Raw genomic sequence first — 12,618 nt, 5'->3', positions numbered from 1 at the left:
CATCGATTCGATGAGGTATCCTTGCGAGCATCCTGCCTCTGAGGTCGCCCAGCTCTCTGGGCCACACGTTCTCCCCCACTGCCCCTCTCCTTAAAGCACACTCAAAGCCACCTTTTACCCAAGCAGCAGCAGCTGCTGCCAACTTTTGTTTTATTGCAAAATACACACTTTGCAGCTCTTCCACTTACTAATAGTGTGATTTTAAGCAAGTGATTTAACCCTAAGAGACTCAATTTCCTCAAATGTAAAAGAGAAAGAATAACTCACACCTCCATCTTTTAGGGTTGTATGAAAGTGAAGTGAGACGATGCACAAGCCTAGGCTTGATGAACACTACCTTTATTCCTTCCTTGACTTGCCTGACGGGGACTGCACACCATTCCCCAGAGGATGCTTTAGGAACTGGCGTGAACAGGCCACCGTATGGCCTCCAAGCTTCTACTCCCTGCCCCCTGGCACTCCCATTTCCTGGCTGGGGATCACCACTCCCTCCCTCCACAGCACTGATGGCCACTCATCAGGGTGCCCATCCTCCCAGTGTGAGAGCCGAGTCCCCAGATGTCCCCCCACTACCCAGCAGTCAAGGGTGGAGAACAGACCTAAGCTCACCCAACCAGACGTTCTCTCCGAGTGCTCCGAATGGCAAAGAGAGAGGGGCAAAGGCGACACAGAAGAGTCGAGCTCATCACACATCCCAGTGGCAGCGCCCAGAACAGGCATTCAAGCAGTTCCTACTCCCAGACCTTGAGGCTCCCAGGCTCGTCCACATTCCCTTCAACTCTGTAATTCCTTCCTGGTTGTTGCAGACTCTAAGCAACCCTAACTGACAGAGGGTTTTAAACAGCCACCACCCACCTCCACCCCCTGGGCTCTCCCTCTTGCGCTGACTGGGGCTGACACTCATACCATGTATGAAGAGCACGTGGGAAAGGAAAATTGGCTCTGGACCCTCAATTTCAAAACGTGATGGGAGACCAGCATCACCATCCTCACCCAGGGACTGGCGGGAAACGCAAACCTCCAGCCCCACTCCCGATCTGCTTAATCAGAGACCTCCAGGGAAGTCCAACCTGGGGCCCTAACACACAGTGAAGTCTGTGAAGCCCCGACCCAGAGGCTAAGTGTGGTTCTCAGCAAGCGCCTGATCAGGGCCTCACACTTAACGGGAAAACATTCTTTGTTTGTAAACTGTGAGAAAACAAAAGCCCCTTGCTGACTGATTGCTCTCCCAGCAGAGGGCAGGGTTTGGCAGTGTAACACAGTGGTTAAACACACAACGGGGGCCAGCCCCGGTGGCCCAGTGGTGAAGTTGAGCACACTCGGCTTCGGCGGCACAGGTTTGGTTCCCAGGTGCAGACCTACACCACTCGTCTGTCAGGGCCATAATGCGGTGGCTCACATACAAAAAGAGGAAGATTGGCAGCAGATGTTAGTTCAGGGTGAATCTTTCTCAGCAAAAAAATAAAACATAAAATATACAAAGAAGAAAAAAGAAAGAAAAGAAAACACACAACGGGCCCACAGGTTGCTCCTCCAATCCTGTTCCTGTCATTAAGAGTGTGGCCTCAGACCCTTTCCTGAACTGCCTGAGCACCAGCTCATGTGTGTGACACGGGCCTGACCGACCTAGCTCCTGGACCCTGGGCATGCAGACAGCACACCCCCATCGCTGCCTTCACCGCTCCAGCTATGCCCCCTGGTGGAACAGCTCCTGAAGAAAGGAGCTGGGTGCCCTCTTGACTAGACCCTCCCTCTCAAGATGCTGCTCACAGTGAACTAGTAACAACCTCTGCTGAGTAGTGTCCCCGTAGACACGAGCTCCGTGAAGGCAGGAGCTGGGTCCTCTTGCTCACCACGGAGGCACTAGCAGAGAGCACCGTGACCGTCTCAAAGGATGCACTCAAATGTTTGCTGAAGAATTTATAATCCAGGTGGGTGGCCTATTAAATGGTTTCAGGTTTTATTTAGATACTTTCTTGAGTTGGGGAAAATGCTAAGAACAAATATTGGCTATAAAAGGACAAAAATTCTTTTCCCTAAAGATTTCTCCTTTTTTTTTTTTTTTTTTTTGGTGAGGAAGATTGGTGCTGAGCTAACACTTGTTGCCAATCTTCCTGCTTGAGGACAACCTTCCTCTTTTGCTTGAGGAAGACTGTTGCTGAGCTAACATCTGTGCCAATCTTCCCCTATTTTATGTGGGATGCTGCATAGCAATGAGCAGAGCTAGGTCCATGCCTGGGATCCAAACCTGCAAATCCGAGGCTGCCAAAGTGGAGCGCATGAACTTAACCTCTACACCACCAGGCCAGCTCCCTAAAGATTCCTCTTTTACCCAATTTCTTAGCTCAGAATAAGCTGGCTGTGCGGTGGTATCCACCTCTTTCTTTCTTCCATTTTCTGTTTTCTCTATCTCTGCTACCCTTCCTTCCATCCACAGAAATGTTAAACGTTTGTTCTGTCTACAGCATGTGTCCTTCATGTCTGTTTTCCTTACTCACTCCAGGTTCAAGGCTCCACCTACAACATGCTAAGCCGGAGCCTAACACCCAGCCTGGTCCCTGTCAAACAAAACCGCACTCCACAAGGGGTACGGAGTCAGACTGCTGCAGGGTCAGGCACGCAATAGAAACGTGTGCAGCTGTCTGGTTCCAGACAGCAGGGACTGGCGTCCCTTCCCGCCTACTCCCTTAAAGGCATTCAAATTCCCACAAGCAGAACATCAACAGGCTGAAATCAGTCCAGCAGCCACAAGTTGAATCTCCTGCAAAAACAAAACACAAAAAAACTAACTTGTGAGCAAGGGACACTGAACAACTTGCTGACCTAATATCTTAGAATAAGCGAGCTCAGTTCTTTCCAGTTATTGTTCTACACCAGGAGTTCCCAAAATGTGTTCCAAAGACTCTCAGGGGTTGCAAAACCCTTATAAAACAAGATCAAAATGATTTCCAAAATAATACTAAGATGCTGTTTGCTTTTTTCACTGTGTTTACATATGCACTGAGGATGCAAACGCACCGGCTGGTAAAACTGCTGACTCCGTAGGCCCTCGCACGAAATCCTAAGGCAGAGGCACCAGACAGTACAGAGGTCAACGTGTTCTCCACCTCCTTGGACTCACACTTAACTAAAAAGTGAAGAATACCATTGAAAAGGCAATAAAAATTATTAATTTTATTAAATCTAGATGCTTTTATTATATTTACATTAAATATATAAACATATCTTTTAAATGTCTATTTATCATATTCTGTGTGTTAAAATGGGAAGTGCACCAGCCACACACCAAAGGGCAGCGGTCGCCTCAGGAAAAGCCTTCTTGCAACTGTCTGAGCTACAAGCTCCACGAGCCTCTTTTTTTTGACATCATTTTTACTTGAAAGAATGGGTACTCGGCAGCCTCGGGTACTGTGCAGGCATTTCAGATAACAGGAAACAACTGATGGCAACTGTCGCCCACCGCCAAATTCGAGCTCTCAAGTGAAAACTGGGACTTTGGAAACTGTCTGCTACCGTGAGCTCTCCGGCTCCCCAATACTTGAAGACTTTTCTCCTAAGACTGACAGCGATACTAACAAACGTGAGTTTTTTGATATTACATATAATGGAATGTGTGAACATTTATAAGATCTGTGTAATTTAGCAAACCAACATTTTCCAAATGACCAATGTGTGACGTAACAAAATCATTGTGGGAAAAAGACTTATTCAAAGCGCAAGAGAGACCAACGGGTTTCCATACACCAGACTATGAAAAGCTCACCGGTGTGATTTCAGACTGCACGCTGCAACTCATCTGTAAGAAGCTCTGGCTTGTCCAGTTTCGGTGCTTGTCACAGATGAACTCAGCATTATCTGAAAAGGCTCCTAAAACCCTGTTTCCAACTACATTATCTGTGTGAGGCCGGATGTCTTCATCTACTTCAACCAAAACAACATATTGCAAGAGACTAAACACAGAAGCCGATGTCTTTGATTTAAGCTTCATACATTTAAAGACATTTGCCAAAATGTAAATATTGCCACACTTCCTACTAAATGTTTTTTGTTTTAAAAAAATAGCTGTTTTTCATAAAAATGTCATTTGTGTTAACATGTAATAGGTTTATCATCATTTTCAAACAATTTAGTTAATAAATATTTTTGTAAAATTTTAATTTTCGTTTCTACTGTGGTAAGTATTGATGCCTGTAACCCACATAGACAGAAAGCTCTGTGGGGTCCTTACTAACACTTCTTAAAGTGTAAAAGGTTCAGAGACCAAGAAGGAGCTGAGATTCCATCTTAAATCCACCTTTTTTTAAAGCTTGAAAATATGTGAACAAACTATAAGATGGACACTTACTTGTAGTTAGTAATTTCCATCATCAGCCATTATTATTCTGGACGTAAGAAAAACGCCCCTGCAATTCCTTGAAAATAATTCTGAAGTCAAGTTTTGGAGGTGAGAGGACTAAAAGATGAACACTACAAGAATTAACTCTCCACCCAGAGACACTTCATAAAGGACTCAGAAATCCCCCTGGAGGCAGCCATCCTCTAACGTGCTCCTGCCAGACCCAGATCCCGGGGCCAAGGCCATGCAATTCCGTCTTATATTGGCCCCTGGACATAATGGACGGCCCTGTTCCTGGAGACAGAACATGGAACATGTTCCAGCTTGGCTAGGAGCTCCTCCTCCTCACGGATTATCAGGAGGCCCCAGAAACCACCTCAATCTGACGCTAATTTGGCAGCGGTGCAGCTCCAAAGGAAGTGCGACCTCTGCGAAGCCTTTTCCACAGGGGTTGGCACACAAAAACTAAAGGAAAGGCCGTTGAGGTCCCTGGTGTCCGCATGCTGCCGGGAAGCAGGGCTAAGAGGTTATTTGCTCTGTTCAAGGCCACCACTCCCTGCACGCCCCAGGGACCTGGGCACACGAGACAGGCAGTATCTACCTCCTCTCTAACCTCCACTTCACCTTCAGAAGATTCCAGTCAGAACACAAAGGAAGGTACAGGAAGACACAGATAATCAAGCTACACAGGCCTGCCCACTCCTCTGCCCAGCTACTCGTCTGGAGTAGCTCACTTGCAGCAGTCACTAGTAACTCGCTGACTGGGACCGTGGGCGCCAAACCCGCTCTATTTTGCTTCTACCGTCACCGCCAGTCCTGGAACAGAAGGTGCTGGCGGCCAGAAGACACTCAGTCTGGCTGCCCAGGGCAGCTCGTGTCCCACACAGGCCCTTCATATTGCCTACTCCTTTTCTAGTGCTCCACTCCTCCAGATGCCGGAACTGCTTTTCCTCCATACAGCCCCTCTGCACGATCCTGGGCCACCACGACGGGAACAGGTCACAGCGAAGCCCCAGCCTGTGAAGTCCTAGAGCCCTCGCCTTGGTGGCCGGCGCTCAGAAAGCCCCTGAAGAAGGGTCCGCCTGGCCACCCCAAACCTTCGAGAGCAGCCTCCAAGGCCTCCGGCCAATCTGATTCTTCGTCTGCTCTCACTGATAACACCCTGGAGAGCCCAACTGCCAGCTCACTTTTCTGCGGTGTGCTTCTCACTCAGAAGTGAACAGAGGCTTCCTCGCCTTCCTGGGCCAACTTCCGTACCCGGAAACTGGAGGGGTCAAAGCTGAGAGAGCAGCTGCCCTCAGAGTGGCGCCAGTACGCACCTGCAACTCCTGGAGCTAAATCTCTCGAGGCCAAATCCCTCCACAGGAGAGGACCCGGCCTCAGAACATGTTCCAGATCTCTATTCACCGAGGGCCTGTTCGGGCACTGAGGCAAGCACCTAGCCCCTGGAGTGCCACACACTTCCGAAAACGGGACTGACCTCAGAGCAGGGCTCCTCAAATAGTCCCTCAGTCTCCGGCCCCTGGCTGCCCCTCGCACAGCACCTTAGTAACACGGCCGACCCAGTATTCAAACACTGCCCTCCTGGTGCCCGAGGAGCAAGGAGCGTTTCCTGAATAGACTCCTGATAAGCATTTGCCTCAATAATTTATAGGGCTAAGTTCTCCAAGAGAATTGAGGTCAACTTTTTAGGTTGGTCAAAGGAGGTTTTGACTCTGAGCAGGATTCTCCAACTAAACTTATGATATCAGCCAGGGTCTACTCTTCTCTTTCTAAAACGAGGTCACCTTTGTTAAAGACCACTTTATTGACAGTAACAGGTTTCATGTTTCCACCTCCCTGTCACCAGTTGACTAGAGAAGACGCCGATCCAGTGTGAGTTCTGAGCACAGCTCCGTCAGCCACTCACCCAGTTTCTCCTGGGGAGGCCACCTGGTCCCTATCCTTGACCACTCTTCCGACTTGGGCCCCAGGTGTGCAGGCTCCTTGCTTCCTTCTCCCCCGTGCTCTCCCCACCTCCTGCTCCTGCCCACCCTTCCTTCCCTCTATGTTCCAAATCTCCCGGCTTCCCTGGCCTCTCCCCTCATGAAGTTCAATGGGTAATGATTCGGGCTCTGGGTTTTCATGAGCTACAGGGAAGAGAGCTGCTGTCACTTTGTCCTCGAGACAATTGCCCTTCGTGTGACTTGGCCTAATGACTCCCAACGGAGAAAAGATAAAAGACAAAAGAAGCCATGTCTGATTTTTCTTTAACTAGAAATTACCACAAAGACTATGAAATTAGGTCCAGGGAAAGGCAACAAAAAGTATCACGGGAGTGACGCCAAGTTTTCCTCTGAGTCTGAGAAGGAAGTCTGAGAAGGTAATGCATGTGTTATTAAAGCGATAAAGGATGACAGAGCCATACATTCCTCGGCTTTCCTTCAGCCAAGTCCTCCCACACAAACGACCTATGGAATGACACAGCTAAGCCCTGGCTCTGCCACTTGTTGTGCGATCCTGGCTGATCTCAGACTGATCTGTAAAAACATGGATAATAATGTCTACAGCACTTTGCTGTGATAAAGATAATAAATGTGAAAGTGCCTCTCAGAGTGCTCACAGCATAGTTGAGGCTAAATAACTCTGAGTTTCCTTATTTCCTTTATTTTAATTAGTGCATGACACATTCGTTCATCTGCCAAGAACACCACTTCACAGGCAGAGGCTCCCCGAGACCTGCTGATCCACCTGCCATAATGAGGGCCCCTCCCCTGTTCAAAGTCAAACACCGCTTTGATACCTGCGTGTCTGGCTCCCACCCCTCCCTGTTTCCAGCCAGCAGCTTTCCCTCTTGACCCTCTCTTCTCAGGACTGCTTTAAAATACACCTGACTTTAGTGACGTCCCCTCACAGTCTGGACTCCACCGCCTTATTCTTGCTCCTCGGCACTGCACACAGAAACACCTGACTAATGGGACAGAATCTGATTAGCTTCAGTACTGGCCCCTCCGTGAACAGCACACACAAGGCCTAAGTTTATCTTATCTATCTAGTCAATGTGTAACATATATAAGCATTAAGAATCGTAATAATTTGGTGGGGAGAATACTAGCCTTGCAGTCAAAAGTCCTAAGTTCAAATTCTTGATCTGATACTAAATAGTCACGTGACCATAGGTCACTCATTCTCATCAGCCTCAGGTTACTCGTCTATGAAATGGAGACACTAAAACCCACTGTCGGCTACGCAGATGCTCACTCACCCCCAGACTGTGGGTGCTGGATGCCTCAGCACTCTTTCCATCCTCAGGAAGGACAAGCAGTGATGGGGGACCGACAACCAAATGCAGTCTTTTCAGGACACAATTGGGACACCCAGAGGGAGGCAATGCACTGCTCACACAACACAAGGCACCAAACTGACTCCGGCCTGAGAAGCTGCCTCCTCCTGCCCCTCCCTTCGGCCGACTCTATTGGAGCTGTCTTCCTCAAGGCAGCAGCCCTTCCCAGCGGGCCAGGGCCGCCTCCTGCGAGGTCAGAGGAGCTCTAACGTGTAGTGAGAATGACTCCCGTTTATTAAACCTGCTTCCTCCCCCCACTGTGAGGAGTACTAAGAGCCAAAGGGACAAAACCCACGCTTGGGCCTCAGGGAGAAAGGAAGAGACTGGAAAGCTCAAGCCACCCTCGGGTAGGAGCAAAAGAAATGTCTGAAGGTCACACGGGCCCAGCTAGCTAACTAAAGGAAGAAAAAAGGCAGACCAGGCCCTGGAGACCTTGGCAGAAATAAAACGTAGATATTTAGCAGGACTGTCCTCAGTGACACTGTGAGTGGGAGTGTCACAGTAGTTGGCAGGTCAAAAAATTAGGGATTTGGGATTCTAGCTATTTTTCTAAATGCATTTTTTTAATTGTGGTAAAAAACACATAGCACAAACTTTACCATCTAAGCCGTTCTAAGCGTACAGTTCAGTAGCAGTAAGCATATTCACATCATTGTGAAACAGATCTCCAGAACTTCATCTTGCAAAACTGAAACTCTGTACCCACTGAACAACTCCCCTTTCCCCCACCCTCAGGCCCTAGTAACCACCATCCTACTTTCTGCTTCTATGAATTTGACTACTTTAGGTATCTCAGAATCTGGCCATTTTTATGCCTGGGTCACAGCTCATAACATGTATTGCTTGGCCAACCAAAGTAAGTACATACAAGGGAGACAGATCTGTGGAGGAGGCTCATGGGGAAGCAAAGTGCAAGAGCAGCTGACTTCTCATAGCCCAAGAATCACATAGAGAGAACAATAATCCTAAAATTGGATAAGATCAGGTGATCAGAATTCAGGATTAGCATGGATGGAGACTCATCACCACTCTACTCTCAAAAAGGGCCAGGCAATGGTTACAACAGAGGCCACAGAGCTCCAGCCTTCAGGCTCTGACTTGGCAGCCCTGGCATCGGTGGGTGGTCAGCGTTATTTTGGGGAATGTATGCACTGAAGATTAACCTCAAATGTGGCCAAGTGGACTCAGCCAACATCCCTCCCTTCTAGGTACTTTAGGTGGAAACCTGCACAGGACAGAACTAGAAATGCAAAACACATGACTGCTTTCTGATTAGCGAGGCCTGTGAACCCAGCTCCAGATGCAGCCTTCCATAAGCTAGGCTAGATCATGCAGAGAACTCCTTTCTCCTCCATTAGTGGGAACCCTGAGCTTGAGACCAAAGTATGGGCATGAACAGGAACTCATAAAATTCTAAACCTATATTCTTAGGTCTTACCACCCATAATAAAGAGGGTACCCAAGTCAGCACAGAAAAGAACCAAAGAGAGAGAGAGAACATTTGCTACTATGCCGAAGGATTCTTGCCCCAAACTTCCAAATAGGGCAGTCGCCTGGAAACCAATCCAGCACATGGGGAAAGGGGGAAATGGGAGAGCTGCTCAGGCCCTTTCCATCCAGGAGCAGCCCCAGCCTTACCATTCTGGCCACGTAGAGTCAGGAAAGAGAAATGATACCACACATGCCGGTGGGCTTAACTTTCTAACTGGGCACAGTAACTAGACCCACAAGGACAGAAGCCACTAAAATGTCCCTTTTCTTACCAAGCCAATTCTCCTGGAGTGAGGAAGTGAAGCCAGGGGAGGGAGAAGCCCAGAAGCTGAGAAGTCAACTTTCGGCAGTGGGGAAAGGACAAGAAGTTGCATGCCCCTCTGGGGCCAACAGTTTCCAAGATAGGGTTCTCCTTTCTTTTGCTCCCAGCTATGCATGGACATAACGTAAAATTTTATTACAAATGTGAATCACAGAGATCCGGACTGCATGTCTGACTAGACTATTCTGGATTTTAGCAATGACCAAATAAAGATGAATGAATACCTGTCCTATGTGAGATAAATGTTGTCTTCTTGAATTGAGCCGAAGAGGGGAAAAAAAATCATTAAAAAATGATCACAATCCCAGAGGCCCAAAAGAAAACGAAGGAAAAAAATGCTGTGCTGGAAACACAATGGCTCTCAGAATCAAGTCTGCACAGGGACTGATGTAACACCATAATTCCCAGGTAAGAATACTGTCAGGAACTCATATTTAAAGAGAAAGGTACTGTTCAGGCTTTGGGGAAAAAACATCAGAAACTTAGAGAGTAATAAACTCAGTTTAAAAACTAGTTTTGATACCTCAGTGAAGACAGAAACAATGGGAAAGAAATACAGAGGATGGCAAGAGGGCAGAAACCAGGCTTCTGGTCCAGAAGGCCTCCAAGATGGCAGAGGAAGACGGACAGGCAGAGCAAAGCTTGGGAACCAATAGTTTACATGCAAGAAGAAACTCAGACTCCAAAGGAACAAAGATGAGCGCCGGACGGGACAAAGAGGCTTCTGCTGTCTCCAGAGTTAAGGCAGGCTGTCCAAGGTCTAAGGAACTGCAAGCCAGATAAAGGTAAGAGTGCAAGGAAAACCATGAAACAGAGATTTTCCTACTCACTGAGCCCCAAAGGGCACAGGCTTAGAAAAAATTCCAGAGACAACTTCAGCTTCGAAACACCTGAGGAGAATTATCCATCTACGAAAAGTGGGGAAATTTACCACAGTGATGGAGTCAAAACCCCCAAGACATTCCAGAGGAAGAGGCAGCGGCAGGGCCCACAGTGGCCAAAAGGATCGTGCCAGGTTGGAGAAACGCAGAGAGAAAAGGAGAAGGTTTGTATTCTGGAGAATTTAGATCACAAAGTTTTCTGAAGAACTGGCTATTATAAATGAGGGGTTCCAGCTCAGAAGACAGGTAGACTCACTCACATTTGGAATTTAGAAAAATAAGTGGGATTCAAGGCATGTAGGGCAAGGAGGGGATGAGAAAACCTGAGAAACTCTAGAAAGGAAAATCCAGGCAGTCTGTACAATTTCACTCCAAGATACAGGAATCCTAGTATCGTAATTCACCTCTCGATGGGAACTTTACCCAACCTGAGTTTCAGGTTCACGGGTCCTGGATACCGGATGACAGACTCAGATAGGCTGGAATCCTAGAGCTGAGATCGGCACTGCTTTTTTCACTTTTCAGTTGAGAGGAGGCTGCAGGAGCACAGGCTGAACGGCTTTACCACACTGGCTGTGTAACCTTCACCTGAGAGGTTAAGAATGGGGTTAATGGAGATGATAAAGGTACCTGACCTTGTAAGGGACCGTTATAAGGTAGTTGAAGAGTAAAATAAGTTAATGCACGGGGAAGTACTTAAAACAGTGCCCGGAATATTTTAAGGGCTCAGCAAAGATCAGCCATCAGTATCATTATTTTATTTGTTCCATTTACTACCTCCCCCTCTACTGTACTTTATGACTGCTAGGCATAGTGTAGGTATTGATATCAAGATCTGTTGTTAAGTTTGGAGAACATCATTTTTCCTGGGCAAGTTTCACACATTAAGGGACTTGGGTATCGAACTGCTGCCATGTTGACATTCAGATGGGACATTAAGTCGTTCTAAACTTAGTGAATCTGGGGATGGTGCTAAACTACTGTATGTCCACAGAGCTGGGGGAAAGGAAATCTGTGAGTGACACGAGGTTAGAATTACCCCACTTTGCTAACAGCTATCTGAAGTCACTGTATCATTTTCAGCAGAAATCACTGACAGGGGAAATAGAATCCTACGGACTATCCTGAGTGACCCTGCACTGTGAGAAACCAAATAAAACAGGAAGAAAATGGAAAAGTGAAATGCTGTCAACACATTTAGGGATTTTAGTTTCTCTATAGGAACAAAGGGTTGACTCAGAAAGAAGGCTGTTAATGGGATATACTGTAAAGGGCAGGAACACATTTGGGAGAATTTCAAACGGTTTTGGTAGTGGGCCAGAATTTTTTTTCCTTACTGAACTGCATGTGCCAATCATGGTGCCCGCAAGCCTGCAAATCCTACTAATGGGAACTGCCTCAGCTTTAAGGGCAGGCCCAGGCTGCCATGGACCACATGACCACTCCATCCCATCCCATTACAGCTTATTAGACCAAGAGCAGACACCTGACCCAACGGCCTAACCGTGACCTCTCACGTAGCCTGGAACAGTAATAAAAGCAGCAACAAAGTCAGATTCCCAATCTCTCTCTCTCTGGAATCTAAACAATATTGAGAATGAGGTGAAAGATGAAGCTAAAAGGTTATGATATACAAAGGAACTGGAGAGGTCATGAGGGGTCACAAAGTCATGGGGAAAAGGAACCTCTAAGTAAGGGAGAGAAAAGACAGGAGGGAAAAAGAAAAAGCCAGATGGGAGCAAGGGCAGAAAGATACAGAGATGCCGTGAGAGACCCAGTGTCCGTGGGAAACAGCATGGCTTCTCTCTGAGCTGCCTGAGCTCCTGACAGTTTTCTGGGCCATGCGCAGCCTTTCACCACATCCCGTTTCTTAAAATGGTCTGAATCAATCTCTGCTCCTCACAACAAAAAAAAGCCCTAACTAAACGTTACTTCAGCACCCCTGAGGATGGATTTTTCCCAGGAGGAAGCCTGGTGCCTACAACATACAGATTCCTGCAAGTCCACTCCAGCCAGACACACCCAGACATCCACAGAACAGGGGTGTCTCGTCCCTTAGCACCCTCAGCACTGTCCCTAGGGCTTATGAGCTTCTCAAGGGCCTGTGAAAATGTTCAAGACCTGAAAAAATAATTATTGAATGCAAAATACAAAAAGAAAATCATAAAATCAAAGTTAATAAATGTCTGTCTACAGCTAGTCAAAGGAAGCTCAGTCCCCAGTTTTGTATAAGCTAATTTCACGGGTGACACGGGGGCATTCTTAA

The 12,618-nt window shown here is 47.4% G+C and overlaps 1 protein-coding gene across 7 annotated transcripts in view; it reads right to left on the bottom strand.

The window, feature by feature from the left end:
* The window catches only part of ZNF664 (zinc finger protein 664), a 51,990-nt gene that overhangs the window by 26,100 nt on the left and 13,272 nt on the right, over nucleotides 1-12,618 (bottom strand). The window contains exon 4 of one of the 7 annotated variants that reach the window (XR_011420863.1): nucleotides 10,757-10,940. The exons of the other annotated variants lie outside the window; for them this stretch is intronic. The gene's annotated coding sequence lies outside the window, so the exon portion shown is untranslated. The remainder of the gene's footprint in view (nucleotides 1-10,756; nucleotides 10,941-12,618) is intronic. 7 annotated transcript variants of the gene reach the window in all.

Source organism: Equus caballus, chromosome 8, assembly GCF_041296265.1.
Source record: "Equus caballus isolate H_3958 breed thoroughbred chromosome 8, TB-T2T, whole genome shotgun sequence".
Classification (NCBI taxonomy): Eukaryota; Metazoa; Chordata; class Mammalia; order Perissodactyla; family Equidae; genus Equus; species Equus caballus.
The sequence above is the reverse complement of the archived record's forward strand: the minus strand, read 5'-3'. Positions and strand labels throughout refer to the sequence as shown.